The 12,201-nt window shown below is 36.0% G+C and overlaps 1 protein-coding gene across 2 annotated transcripts in view; it reads left to right on the top strand.

Annotated features, from left to right (window-relative positions):
- Glurb (metabotropic glutamate receptor B) overlaps nt 1-12,201 on the top strand; it is a 300,574-nt gene that overhangs the window by 145,331 nt on the left and 143,042 nt on the right. The window contains exon 1 of one of the 2 annotated variants that reach the window (XM_076532779.1): nt 6,017-6,480. The exons of the other annotated variant lie outside the window; for it this stretch is intronic. The gene's annotated coding sequence lies outside the window, so the exon portion shown is untranslated. Of the gene's footprint in view, nt 1-6,016; nt 6,481-12,201 lie in introns of those variants that run through there. 2 annotated transcript variants of the gene reach the window in all.

The raw sequence follows: 12,201 nt of genomic DNA, 5'->3' as shown, positions 1-12,201 counted from the left end.
GCAATTCTCGAAATTACCACTTGTCCCTGGTCGAATTAATTGCCGAATTGGACGCTCGCCAAACGGTCCGATACCAGACATCCAATCGACTTACTTTTTACAAGATCGATCACCTGCCACCTCTTATATTATTATAACATTATGTTGCCTTCTGTGTGTGCTGTAGTATAACCTCTATTTTGATTTATACGCCGATTAGACTTAATTTACGTTGCCACGAATAAAAACGGCTAATGTCTCATCCTTTGTATTCCCGATACTTGATTGCGTGTATTATTGCCGGATTTAAATTGCAAATTAGACCACACCGAAGATATGAGAAAGATTTAGCGTTATTGAACTGCGACTGCGTCACGAGCGTGGTAATGATAACGCCAGGGGCTAATTGGAGTAAGCTCTTCGTTACACTCGCAGACTATTATGTTTCGGAACACATGTAAACTTGGTAATTATTTAAACTTGCAACTTTATAGTTTTTTTCCGAACTTTTTGAAATTTTCAAATTGTGTAATTTATAGGTTAGCAGTTTTTTGAGATTAACCCTTTGCGCTCGAGAGGTGACTCATAGTCGCCGTTATATTTAATACAATAATTTTAGATAAGCAGTTTTTAACTGATTCTATAACATGACACGTGTGATGTATGGACAGTGAAACAAACAATAGTGGAAATTATTAGTAAAGAAATAATAACTTCAAGAAAATTCATTTAACTTTTTAACTAAGTTTTAAAGTTGCTGTTTTGTGCCCCAAATCCATATTGCCGAAATCCCTAAATTCCCAGATCCTCAAATCCAATTCCAAAACTTCCGAATCTCCAAATACTAAAATTCCCTAGTTTCTACCTTGCTGCATCTCCAATCCTCAAAATCTGAAATTACACTTAAAAAATTCCGCAAAATTCAATCGTCAAAATAAATTACCCAAATGCGGAAAGTAAATCCGGAAATATCTAACCCTTCCTTATTTAGTTTCACTTATCTCTACCCCAGATGAAATCCATGAAACTTTCACATTTACGTTTGAACAAATTACAAATATGCTCCGATTTCTCCGACGGCAAACATAAAATCTCATCGAATCTCGTTGAAGTTTATGCGAAAATACTTGAGCGAGTAATCTGAAATTGCCTGCATCCACGTTGAAGAGGTATCAAGTCGAAATACGGGTTGCCATTTAAAAATGAAAATTCGCTCGACATCCGGCCAGAGAGGCGTCATTTTCGAAACTTCAACTTCCTGCGAGGAATGAGTTTGACAGGTGAAATACGGTACGGGATAAGTGAAAATCGAAACGCGTCACGAGCAATGAAATCTCTTTTTCTCTCTTTCCCGCTCGAATAAGCGTTCAGATTGCGAAGTAAAGAACAAGTTTTGCAGCGGTGCTTCGTCGAGCAGACGAAACGGAGAAATAGAAAGAACACTCGAGGAACGAGAAGTCGAAACTACGAAAGAAACAGAAAGTTCGTTGCTAATCCGAACGAAGAAGTAGAACGATTGACGTCGTACGATGGGAAAAGCTTTGTTAGATCAATTTCGGTTTGTTCCGCGTCGACCGAAAGCACCCGACGGTCTGCTATTAAATTTCAAACTATCCTGATCATCCTCCATCGACAAAGGTAAACGATTTTCCACAGTAATTGCATACCGCTGTTCGATTTTCAATCTGTACCCTTTAATTCGACGCGATTTCGGCAACTTCACGGATACGTTAAATTGATTCGGACCAAGGAGAACGTTTATTTGCACGGCATTCCAGCTCTGCCTGAAAGCTAATTGCTTTGAGTAATTTACTCGGACCTGCCTTTTTCTCGTCAGCAACAGAGGAAATCTTCTTGGAACTTCCTTCTTTAAATTATTACCGCTTCTCCGGAAAGGATTTACGTTCCTGAATCAAACACTCGTACAGTTACTTCATAATTCACAGAGTGGTCAAATTTTCTTACAATCCTGCATTTTATAATTCAGTACTTCAATTAAATTGCTGCTGTAGAAGAAAATTTGCTTTGTGTTCATTTTAATAGTGCTAAATATTGGGACATGTTTTAATTTTGTTGTGTGAGGTTGTCTGGAGTTCTAATAGAAGACTCGAATCAGAGACTCATAGTTTCAAATTTAAGTTCCAAATTTTCTTCCAAAGCTCTGAATTACTCTAGGGCTACATGTTTCAATTTTGTTGTTTGATCGATGGAAATCCTTACGTGGGATATTAATTGCAAGTTTTAAATTTTCAAGGATTTAATTTTTTTAGAGACTTCAATGATCATAGCTTCAAATTTAAGTTTCAAATTTGTTACGTATCAAAGTTTTCAGTTATTCAAATTCTATATTTGCAATGTTCCAAAACTCCTGGAGTTCTGAGCTCTCAACGTTCCAAACTTCCAATGTTCCAAATATTCAAAGTACCAAAACACCTAGGGTCCCAATCTTGCAAAGTCTTAAGCATCTAAGTACCAAACTTTCGAAGTCCTCTATACCCAAAGTTCCAAATTTTCTATGACTCAAAATTCCTAGAGTTTCAAAGCTCTCAAGGTTCGAAATACTGAAGATCCCAAAACTTCCAGAATTTAATCTCTCAAAGTCCCAAAACTCTTAGAGTTCCAAGTCTCTCAAGGTTCTAAATATTGAAGATCCCAAAACTCCCAGAATCCAATCTCTCGAAGTCCCAAAACTCTTGGAGTTCCAATCTCTCCAAATGCCAAATCTTCCAGAGTCCCAATCTCTCAAAATACCAAAACTTGCAGAGTTCAAATCTCTCAAAATTCCAAATCTTCCAGAGTCCCAATCTCTCAAAATTCTAAATTACCAAGTATCCAATTTTCGAAGTTCCAAACTTCCAAGCACCTAAACTCTGAAAGTCCCAAATCTCCCAAATCCCAAAATTCTCAAAGACCCAAGTCACCCAAATCCCAAATCACCCAAATCCCAAATTTCTAAAGTCCCAAACCCCAAAGTCACCAAACCCCCAAACGCCCCAAAATAAAAAAAGTCCAAACCCAAACGTAACAGCAACATAATAGAAACGTTCGTCCAATTCCATCTGCGGCTCAAATAAATATTCCTCCCCATTGGCTGCTTATTTAAAGCTTTCCTTCGAACAGAGCATCAAGTTCAATCTATTATATAATTGTATTTCGCGGTATTCCTGCAGCATTAATAATCTTTATTACGACGTATCGTGCTGAACACGATAAAATTCCAGCTATGTCTGCAAATAAGTTAATTACAACCTTCACGAAAATTGAACGAGTATCCGAATTTTAGATGCGAACCAGTCGTCGGTAAATCTAGCAAAAATAATTGGTATGAAAGTTTCGTGCAAGAACCTCTAACATTCGTAAATTTATGAGAACGCGATTGCCTTTCAACGTCTGCTATATCGTCTAATTGCTTTTCACTTACGAAAGAGTCACCGGTCAAGCCGCCATTTTTATTTATCCCGTTCCTAAAGAGAGCCATAATAACATCCTCGTTTTCCATTATTCCGCGAGCGGTACGTTTTACGGGCTGCTTTAAAGTACCTGTCGAGCGAGCGAAATTAGAAAAAAAGAAGAAAGTTAAATAAACGACGAGTAAAGAGAGTCGGACGGCGACAACGATTCACCGAACAATTTAAAAGTAATTGAAGTCGTAAAAGGATGGTACATTGATATCTCGCAGCTTCGCTCGGGATAATTAGCGCAGGAGGTATTAAGATAATTTCATAACGAGACGTGTCCGAGGGGGAATATTTTTTCGATTAATTCAATTAGCTTGATATAACATCGAGTGTTGTTATCTAATTTACGGGAGAGGTTTTGCTTCACTGAATCAACGCGGACACAATTAAAACTCATCACCACGAATTATTTCGTGTCGGTCAAGGATTATAACGCGGGACCACGGAGTTGAAACAATTACAATTCCCGTGGATGGGAAAGAATATAAAAGGGAAAGGGAAGGTTTAAAAAGAAAGCTACGTCCTGACCATTTGTTTCGTTCGCTCGAGAAAATTCCGAGGATTCTATATTTAAGCCCGCCTAATAGCCCCTAATAAATTCTACATAAAATCTTTATGAAATTTATTTCGGGGGCTCGGAGAAATTAAAATTGGGACGATAAGACATTTTCTTTGATCAAATATTTAATGCACTGTGAGACATGGGGCGCAAATTTTAATCGTGAGTTCTGGAGGGAAATTCAATATTTTGGAATACTTCATACGTATCCGAATTTGGTGTTCTTAATATTTGATACAATTCCAAATTCGACACAGTTTGCTTCAAGTATTCAGTGTGAATACAAATTTGATACTTCGATACAGTTTCAAACTTGGACCTCCAGGTGTATTTAAAGGAATCGATTAAAATATTGAAGGCGTACCAATTACCGAAAGTGTTCCACCTTCAAATAATGTGAAATACCTTTCGAACGAAATATTTAAAGCCGGCAAAATTTGTAATTACAGGTATTTCAAATTATTTCTCCCTACATACGACAAAGAACACCATCGTATGTCACGTACCACGATCCATCAAGTAGTTAAACAACGAACAAGAAAAATACCAGTCCTACAGTTTCCCCGTTTTGCCACAAATCTACTTCGCAGTAGCTCCTTTTTCAGTTTCTTTATCCCCACACGCAACGCTGCTCATCGTAAGATTAGCTTCCAACAGACGCTAACGATAATTTATCAAAGTACTTCTCGGATGATTAAACGACCGTCGTGGTTCCAGAGACTTCGCGGTACTACGATGGCACAATAAAGTAAATCCACCGGCCTCTACCATATTTTTTCTCTCAATTCCATTTTTTTCGATCTCTGCGCTATATTAGCTAAGAAAATTGTGATGGACGAGTTAAACGGTCACTTATGGAATAATAAGAGGGGCTTTGAACAGGTTACATGTATCTTAATTATTACTGATACTTCGATTTATTAGTTCAATTGAACCATTATTAAATTTATATACAATATATAAAGGTATCACTGTATTATATGTTTATATGGTACATACACATATGGTACACATATGGTACATTTATGTTTGCAGCTTCATCTTCTTCTACTTTTTATTACCACATACTTTTGTGATATAATAAGTGCGTCATAATGTGGCACACATGTCTACTTATGTACACATGTGTACATACACGTCTATATACATACGTGGTCACATATGTTTGCAACTTTTCTTTCAGTTACTTTTTATTATTACACATTTTCGTAGTATAATCAATACGCCATAATGTAACACATATGTCTACATACGTACACATGTGTACATACACGTCCACATACGTATGTACACATATGTCTGCAACCTTTTGCTCGTTCATTTTTATCACACATATTCGTAATATAATAACTACGTCATAATGTAACACACATGTCTACATACATACATACGTACATATATGTACATCCTCATACATACACGCATACACATATGTTACATATAGTACACACATACGTACACATATGTACATCCTCATACATACACACATACACATATGTTACATATAGTACATACATGTACACATATGTTTGCAACTTTTCGTCTTTTCATTTTTATCACACATTTTCGTAAAATAATAAGGATGTCATAATATGTTAGTATGTCTACATATGTATATATATGTGTATGCATACATGATGCATATATCCGCAACTTCACCTTCATCTATTTATTACCACCCGACGTAATACGATAAATGCGTCGTAACATATGTAACGCAATGTCATACATTTATTTCAACGATCATAAAATCACCTTTTCATACCTCTCTTTATCACTTTTATGACAAGTGTGCAACATATCAATAATCGTTAACATTGGGTTTATATCGATACGTATCAATAACAATATCAGTGGTCACACTTCAAGCTGGAACTTCAGGGACAGGAGGCGTGAAACGGTGACAGAGAGAGGGCTAGGTAGGGTAGTAGGGAAAAGACGGAGGCGCAGAGGGTGGAAGAGGGTTGATACGTTTCAGGAGGGTAGTGTTGATGCAGTCGCAGAGCCAGTCAGTGGCTGCTATGGCACGGAGCGGCGTGCGCGCGCTCTTCGACCGAACGTGTGCGAATTTCGTGAAAACATGACAGAAAAGTATCATTAATCCAAACACAATTTAACGAAACACTTCTTTGAACATTCTTCTACGCAACCACGTGCGTGCGCCTACACCCAATCGCGATTTTACCATCGAAAAAATGAACAAACTTCGTCGATGTCGAACTCCGTAATTGACAGCGTTCTGTGAAAAAGTACGGTGAGTTTTTACGGTGAACAATTTAAACTCCTCGAAACTCTCTGTTCGAGCTAATAAAACGTACGGGCCAGCCATTGTCCGTTTCAATCGGGGCTGTTGAGCATAACGACCCTCGAAGGAACGCCGAAGAAGAATCAAACAGGTGGACGAAAAACGAACCAGCAGTTTCTTCGCAACTTCGGCCGCGTTTCCATGAAATCGCCGTTTGTCTTCCTCTGTCATCGAAGATCGTAAGCATTTATTGATCGTGACACGAAGGTACGATCGTTCGTCGAGTGCCTCGAATTTCAACGAATCACAAAGAACGAGGAAACACAATAATTCCCGTAAGATTACGTTCGGGCAGGTGACACAACGTGCAAACCACTTTGGAAGATTGCTTTCCGTAACTGGCCTGTCTCCGGCGCTATCCAGACGAGGATTCGCGAAAATATCACCCTCGTTAAGTAACACCTGCTCGGCTTTATTGCAATTTACGCGCAACCGTGTTGCCTTGACAAACTGTTGGAAAATTTCCCACCGACCGTTTCACCAATTCTCTAATAACGCGGTAAGAATTTTTTCGTGCTAGAGAAAGAAATCTACGGAGTTCTCGAGGAATCTCGAGCAAGTTCGTGAAAAATTTAATTAGCGTTAGAACGTGTCAGGTAAAAAGTAACTGTAATGTCATTATTACTTCGGCAACGAAGGTAATTAATGTTTTTCGGACCCTTCGGAGAAATAAGCTTGAAAATCACGCCCTTGAGAACCACGTTTACCACTCTGCGATAAAACGGGAAAACGCTTCTCGAAAAATTGTCTTTTTATTTTGAGGGAGGGAAATTTATTTCTCGTCTTTCGTCGGAATATGAAAATGTTTCACAGACATTTTTGGTGAGGGTTCTTCTTTACTCTTTTGAAATTTATCGCTTGGAAAATTGCGCTTTTAAAAAATTGTACCTTTTGTACAAGTTAAAATTTCACTGTTTGAAAAGCTTTATTGTTTAAATTAAAAAATTAATGTAACTTGAAAAATTAGAAATTTGACATTTGAAAACTTTGAAGACTTAAAATGTGGAGAATTAAAAGTTTAAAAATTTGGAAATTTGAGAGGTGAATAGAATTTTTAAAATTTATAAATTCAGGGATTTAAAAAATGAGAAATATAGCAATTTCAAAAATTTCGTACATTAAAAAAAAAACATTACAAACCTGAAAATTTGAAAATACATAAATTAGAGAACTTGAACATCCAAAAATGTAAAAACTCGAAATTTTAAATATTCCAAATAAAAAAATTCTGTAAATTGAAAAATCAGGAAATCAGGCAATTTAAATACCAGAAAACCAGAAAATTGGCTGAAAATCCAAAAACATGATAATTGAAACATTTGTATTTGCCAACTTTCCTAACAAGGGTTTTTCATCGAAACTTCCTTTCACGCTCAATTTCGTTTCTGAGCAATTTCATAGGTCATAGAGACATTTGCTTCAACGGATGTGCAAACAGTATTGCATGCCAGAAACTTTTTTTTTCTAGAAAAGTTCGCACAGATCGACGAGAACAGACGAATGGACGACGAAAAAAGAACAAAACTGGTGCACATCCTGAAAGGACGTTGTGTGCTATTTTTTTCAATGAACAAGCGAAACGGTGCAATAACGAGAGGTTATATTCCTTTATCTCCTAGCGGAAAGCGATGATATTTCAACTGTTTGTATGATGAATTTTTGAGTGACGTTCAAGTACCATTTCTAAACTTATGTTCATACTCATCAAACAACGGAATATTAATTTTATATCTAAAATTATGTTTCACCATTTGAACTTCAAACTTGAATTCAGTGATTAAAACTTGAAAAATCTTTTTTTTAAAAACTATAATGAATATATATTGACGTGCGATTCCAAAAAATGTTATCAGCATGCAACATTTAAATTTCACGTTTCGATCGAATGTAATTTGAATTCGAAACCGTGTCGTTTCAATATTAAATATTTAATAAATTCGAAATATTTCCATCTGTAAAGGGAGACATTTTGAAACAAATATTAGGCATGAAATATAGTTTAATGATTAATTACAAAATTTATCGAGCTACCGATTTCTAATTCGGAACAGTAATGTGAATTGTTTATATGCGAATACTCGTTACAAAATTGAAGGGTGAATTACTGATTGAATGATGCTTTACAGCAATTGTGCGGTTTGTAAATAACACAAATAGATATTTACTATGCCCCATATTGATCATGCACAGCTTCGGTGTAAATTCATGTATTAACCAGTAACCATTTTGTTGCTATTTGCTCTGACAGGCTTCCTCCCTTACTTTTATATCCCGCGTTGATGGAACATAATTTACGGCTCTAATTAACAAAGCATTATTATTTTATGCAGTTCGGTTAGAACATTGATTACGTTGCTCACCACGCTTTTTAATTAATGGAAATAGCTGACCACAGATAACTAATTAATGAAACTTGCAGTCTTTTATTCTTTTCCTGTCGAATTATTAAGATTAACTGCAACCATTTTTAATCACAGTAACGTTCAAATTTATGCTCTTTTATAGTGTGGCAGATTTTCTAACCTCTAAGAGATTGCAAACTAATAAATTGCAGAATAAATTTTAAAACATAGTACGTATGCTGTTTTGATTTATTATTCTGCAACCTAACGTAACCTCTAAGAGATTGCAAACTAATAAATTGCAGAATAATAAATTTTAAAACAAAGTACACATGCTGTTTTAATTTATCACAAAATTTGAATTGGAATTCACATTATTTTCAGAGGATAATTGTCAAAGTGAATTTATTAAAGTAACATTGAAATTATTGAAGTAAGAATAATTTGAGTACCTTCTCAATTCTCTAGTCAAAGTAATTCTGAATGAAAGTAAAATAGAAGTCAATCTAGTTTTGTTGATATAACAGTATTGGATGCTTAAAGCACAGATGCTAAGTAATCTTTAGTTTTGCATTTAAATAACCTCTCGAAACATAACCTCTCAGCGGTAACTCTTCTCCCGAAGAACCGAAGCTTAATGTAATTGAACCTTTTCGTTCTCGGTTCATTAAATACGTATTGAACGTAATTCGAGGGAAGTTTATCTACGATACCTCGATACTCTAACTAGCTTGATTCACTGATTCCATTATTATTGAATTAAAAGGCGACAGATTTTTCTAAATTTCGATTTTATTTAAACTTCCAAAGAATCTCTTTTAACATCCTGTAATCTCCAACATTTTACAACGCTAAATATCTGTTACAGATCCTTCGAAACTTTCGAATGACGTTAAGTGTCTTCGGGAAATAATTCGCAAGTTTAACCTTCGATATCTTTCAGTAAATAATTTACAAGTTTCGAAGCGAAAGATTTCGCGAAGTATAATTTGCAAGTTTCGACGTTAAATAATTTACAAGTTTCGATCGAAGTAAATCTTGCAAAATTATTAATTCGACATTAACTTTTTATCAGAAAATAATTTACGAGTTTTGGTGGAAGTAAAAGATCTTGCACAATATAAATTTTGGTCGACGTTAAATATTGCTCAGTAAATAATTTACAAGTTTCTTTCACGAACTAACAAATCTTATAAAATATAAATTGTTAGTTTCAGTCTATGTTGAATATCTATCTGAAAATAATTTATAAGTTTTGGGCGAGGTAAAAACTCTTGCAAAATATAAATTCTTAATTTTGGTCGACGTTAAATATTTTTCAGAAAATAATTTACAAGTTTCAGTCGAGGTAAAATATCTTGCAAAATATAAATTATTAATTTTGGTCAACGTTAAATATTTTTCAGAAAATAATTTACAAGTTTCAGTCGAAACAATCTGGCAAAATATAAATTCTTAATTTTGGTCGACGTTAAGTATCTTTCAGAAAATAATTTACAAGTTTCGATCAAAGTAAAAAACCTTAAAAAATATGTTCTTAATTTCAGTCGACGTTAAATACCTTTCAGTAAATAATTTACAAGTCTCCATAAAAATGAAAGATCTTTCAAAAAATAATTTTGAAGGAGGAATAACTTTTAGCAAATTTCTGTCAACGTCAAGCATCTTTTACCAAAATGAACCCAATAAAAAGCAATATCGTGTAGATTGACTACATATTGGGTTGTTCATAAAAGTGTCTAGCAACACACGCAGCTTCACTTACGAAAAGAAGATGCATATTAACGTCTAATATCGCGTAACTTGTATGATTGATTAGCTTCCCAGTCCTCATCGTTCTTCATTTTCCCATTATCTACCCCATACGTCATCGAAAAGTAGATTACGATGGGCAAGCGCTAGCATCAATATGAAATCTTTTTCCATATCTTGACCGATGACCCAAAGTTCTTCAGAAATCCCCATTCGATGAACAAGAAAATTTTATCAACTTTTTTCTTTGTGAAGTTTGGCAACGAGAAACACTCAGAAATATTTGGTCGATAAAGTCAAAAATGCTTGAGACTTACAAATTTTTAGAGGACAAAAATTTTGAGCTTCTAAATTTTGAGGATACTGTATGACAAAGTTGTGTAGTCCAACATTTTTTTAATTTTTAAATTTTGAAGTGTTTAAAGGCTTCAAGAATTAAATGTTAAAAAATGTTAAATTTCTGAAGTTTTTAAGATGGGTCAAAATGTCAAACTTCCAAAGTTCTGAGGTGCCATATTCTAAATGAATCAGAGATTCCAAAATCTCAAAATTTCGACCTTCCAATAGTTTAAACCTTAAAAATTTTAGAGTTTCAATTTTTCAGTGCTCTCAAGATCCCAAAAGCCCAATTTCCTAGAATTCAAAGCTTTAAACTTCTAAAGTTCTAAAATCCCAATATCCCAAATTTCTCAACTCCCAATACCCTAAAATACCAAATTTCTAAAATTCTCAAGGTGATTCAAGAGATTCTAAAAATCTCAGAATCCCAACCTTCCAAAGTCCTAAAATCTCAGAGATCCAAAGCTCCGCATTACAAAATTTCCTGAGATCCCAAAATCTCAAAATTCCAACTTTCCAAACTTCTAACATCACATACCCTAACCTCTCAACATCCCAAAGTCGCAAAACCCCCAAAGTCCCATAACCTCAAATTCTCCAACCCTCAAAGTCCCAAAATCCCACTAATTATCCAAGTCCCAAAAGCCACCCCAAACTTTGCAATCCAAAGTCCTGAATTCCTAAAAGTTTGAACCCCACCAGCCAAAAGTTCCCGCCGCCATAGATCGATAAAGTCACCTGCAGAATCATGTATCCTGATCCAATCAAGGCCGAACCGTCTGCATCTCCAGAGAGGTCAATCGAATCGCAAAGTTTGTAGACAAGTCGATCTCTCTGGAGGACAATCGAACCGCGAGGTTAGGAGCTCCGAGAGCGCAACAGGTAAGGCAGGGTCAGGTGGTCTACTTATGGTGGCGGGTCACGCTTGTCAGCCTGTCCAAAAACGCGGTTCTCCAAAAATGCGTGAAACCGGGCGAAAATAGCGTGACAACGGAGGATTTCATCGAGAAGCCAGGGCAAACAGCGGCACACGCAACAGGTACGTTCCGTAACGAGTTACGACACGTACAGCCGCAAGCATGAAAACGGGACGGCAAGACGGTTTTGGAACGCGTGAAAATAAAAAGGGAGACTCGGCACACGAGGTCCAAGTTTTTAATTAGTTCGAGGACCGTTATCGATGATGGAACTGAATCGCGAGTAATTTAAAGTTGACGCCTCTGGTACCAGCTACTATGGAACAGTAGTGGGATAGCACTCAATCGAGGGTTAGTCGCGGAGGACAAGATTATCCAATCAAAGAATTCCGATAGTTTCGCGGACGTTTTCGTGTCCTTTGTAATCAACCCTTTGATACCGCCTGTCTAATAACGTCTGATACGTGACTGAAGTGGTCTGAAATTGATGTGGTTTATTGGGGTGCAGTTATGTTTGATCACTTTAAATCGTTAGGATGATATGAGGACT

This window comes from Megachile rotundata, chromosome 6 (genome assembly GCF_050947335.1).
Source record: "Megachile rotundata isolate GNS110a chromosome 6, iyMegRotu1, whole genome shotgun sequence".
Lineage (NCBI taxonomy): Eukaryota > Metazoa > Arthropoda > Insecta > Hymenoptera > Megachilidae > Megachile > Megachile rotundata.
Note: the sequence above shows the minus strand (reverse complement) of the source record. Positions and strands in the feature narration are given on the sequence as shown.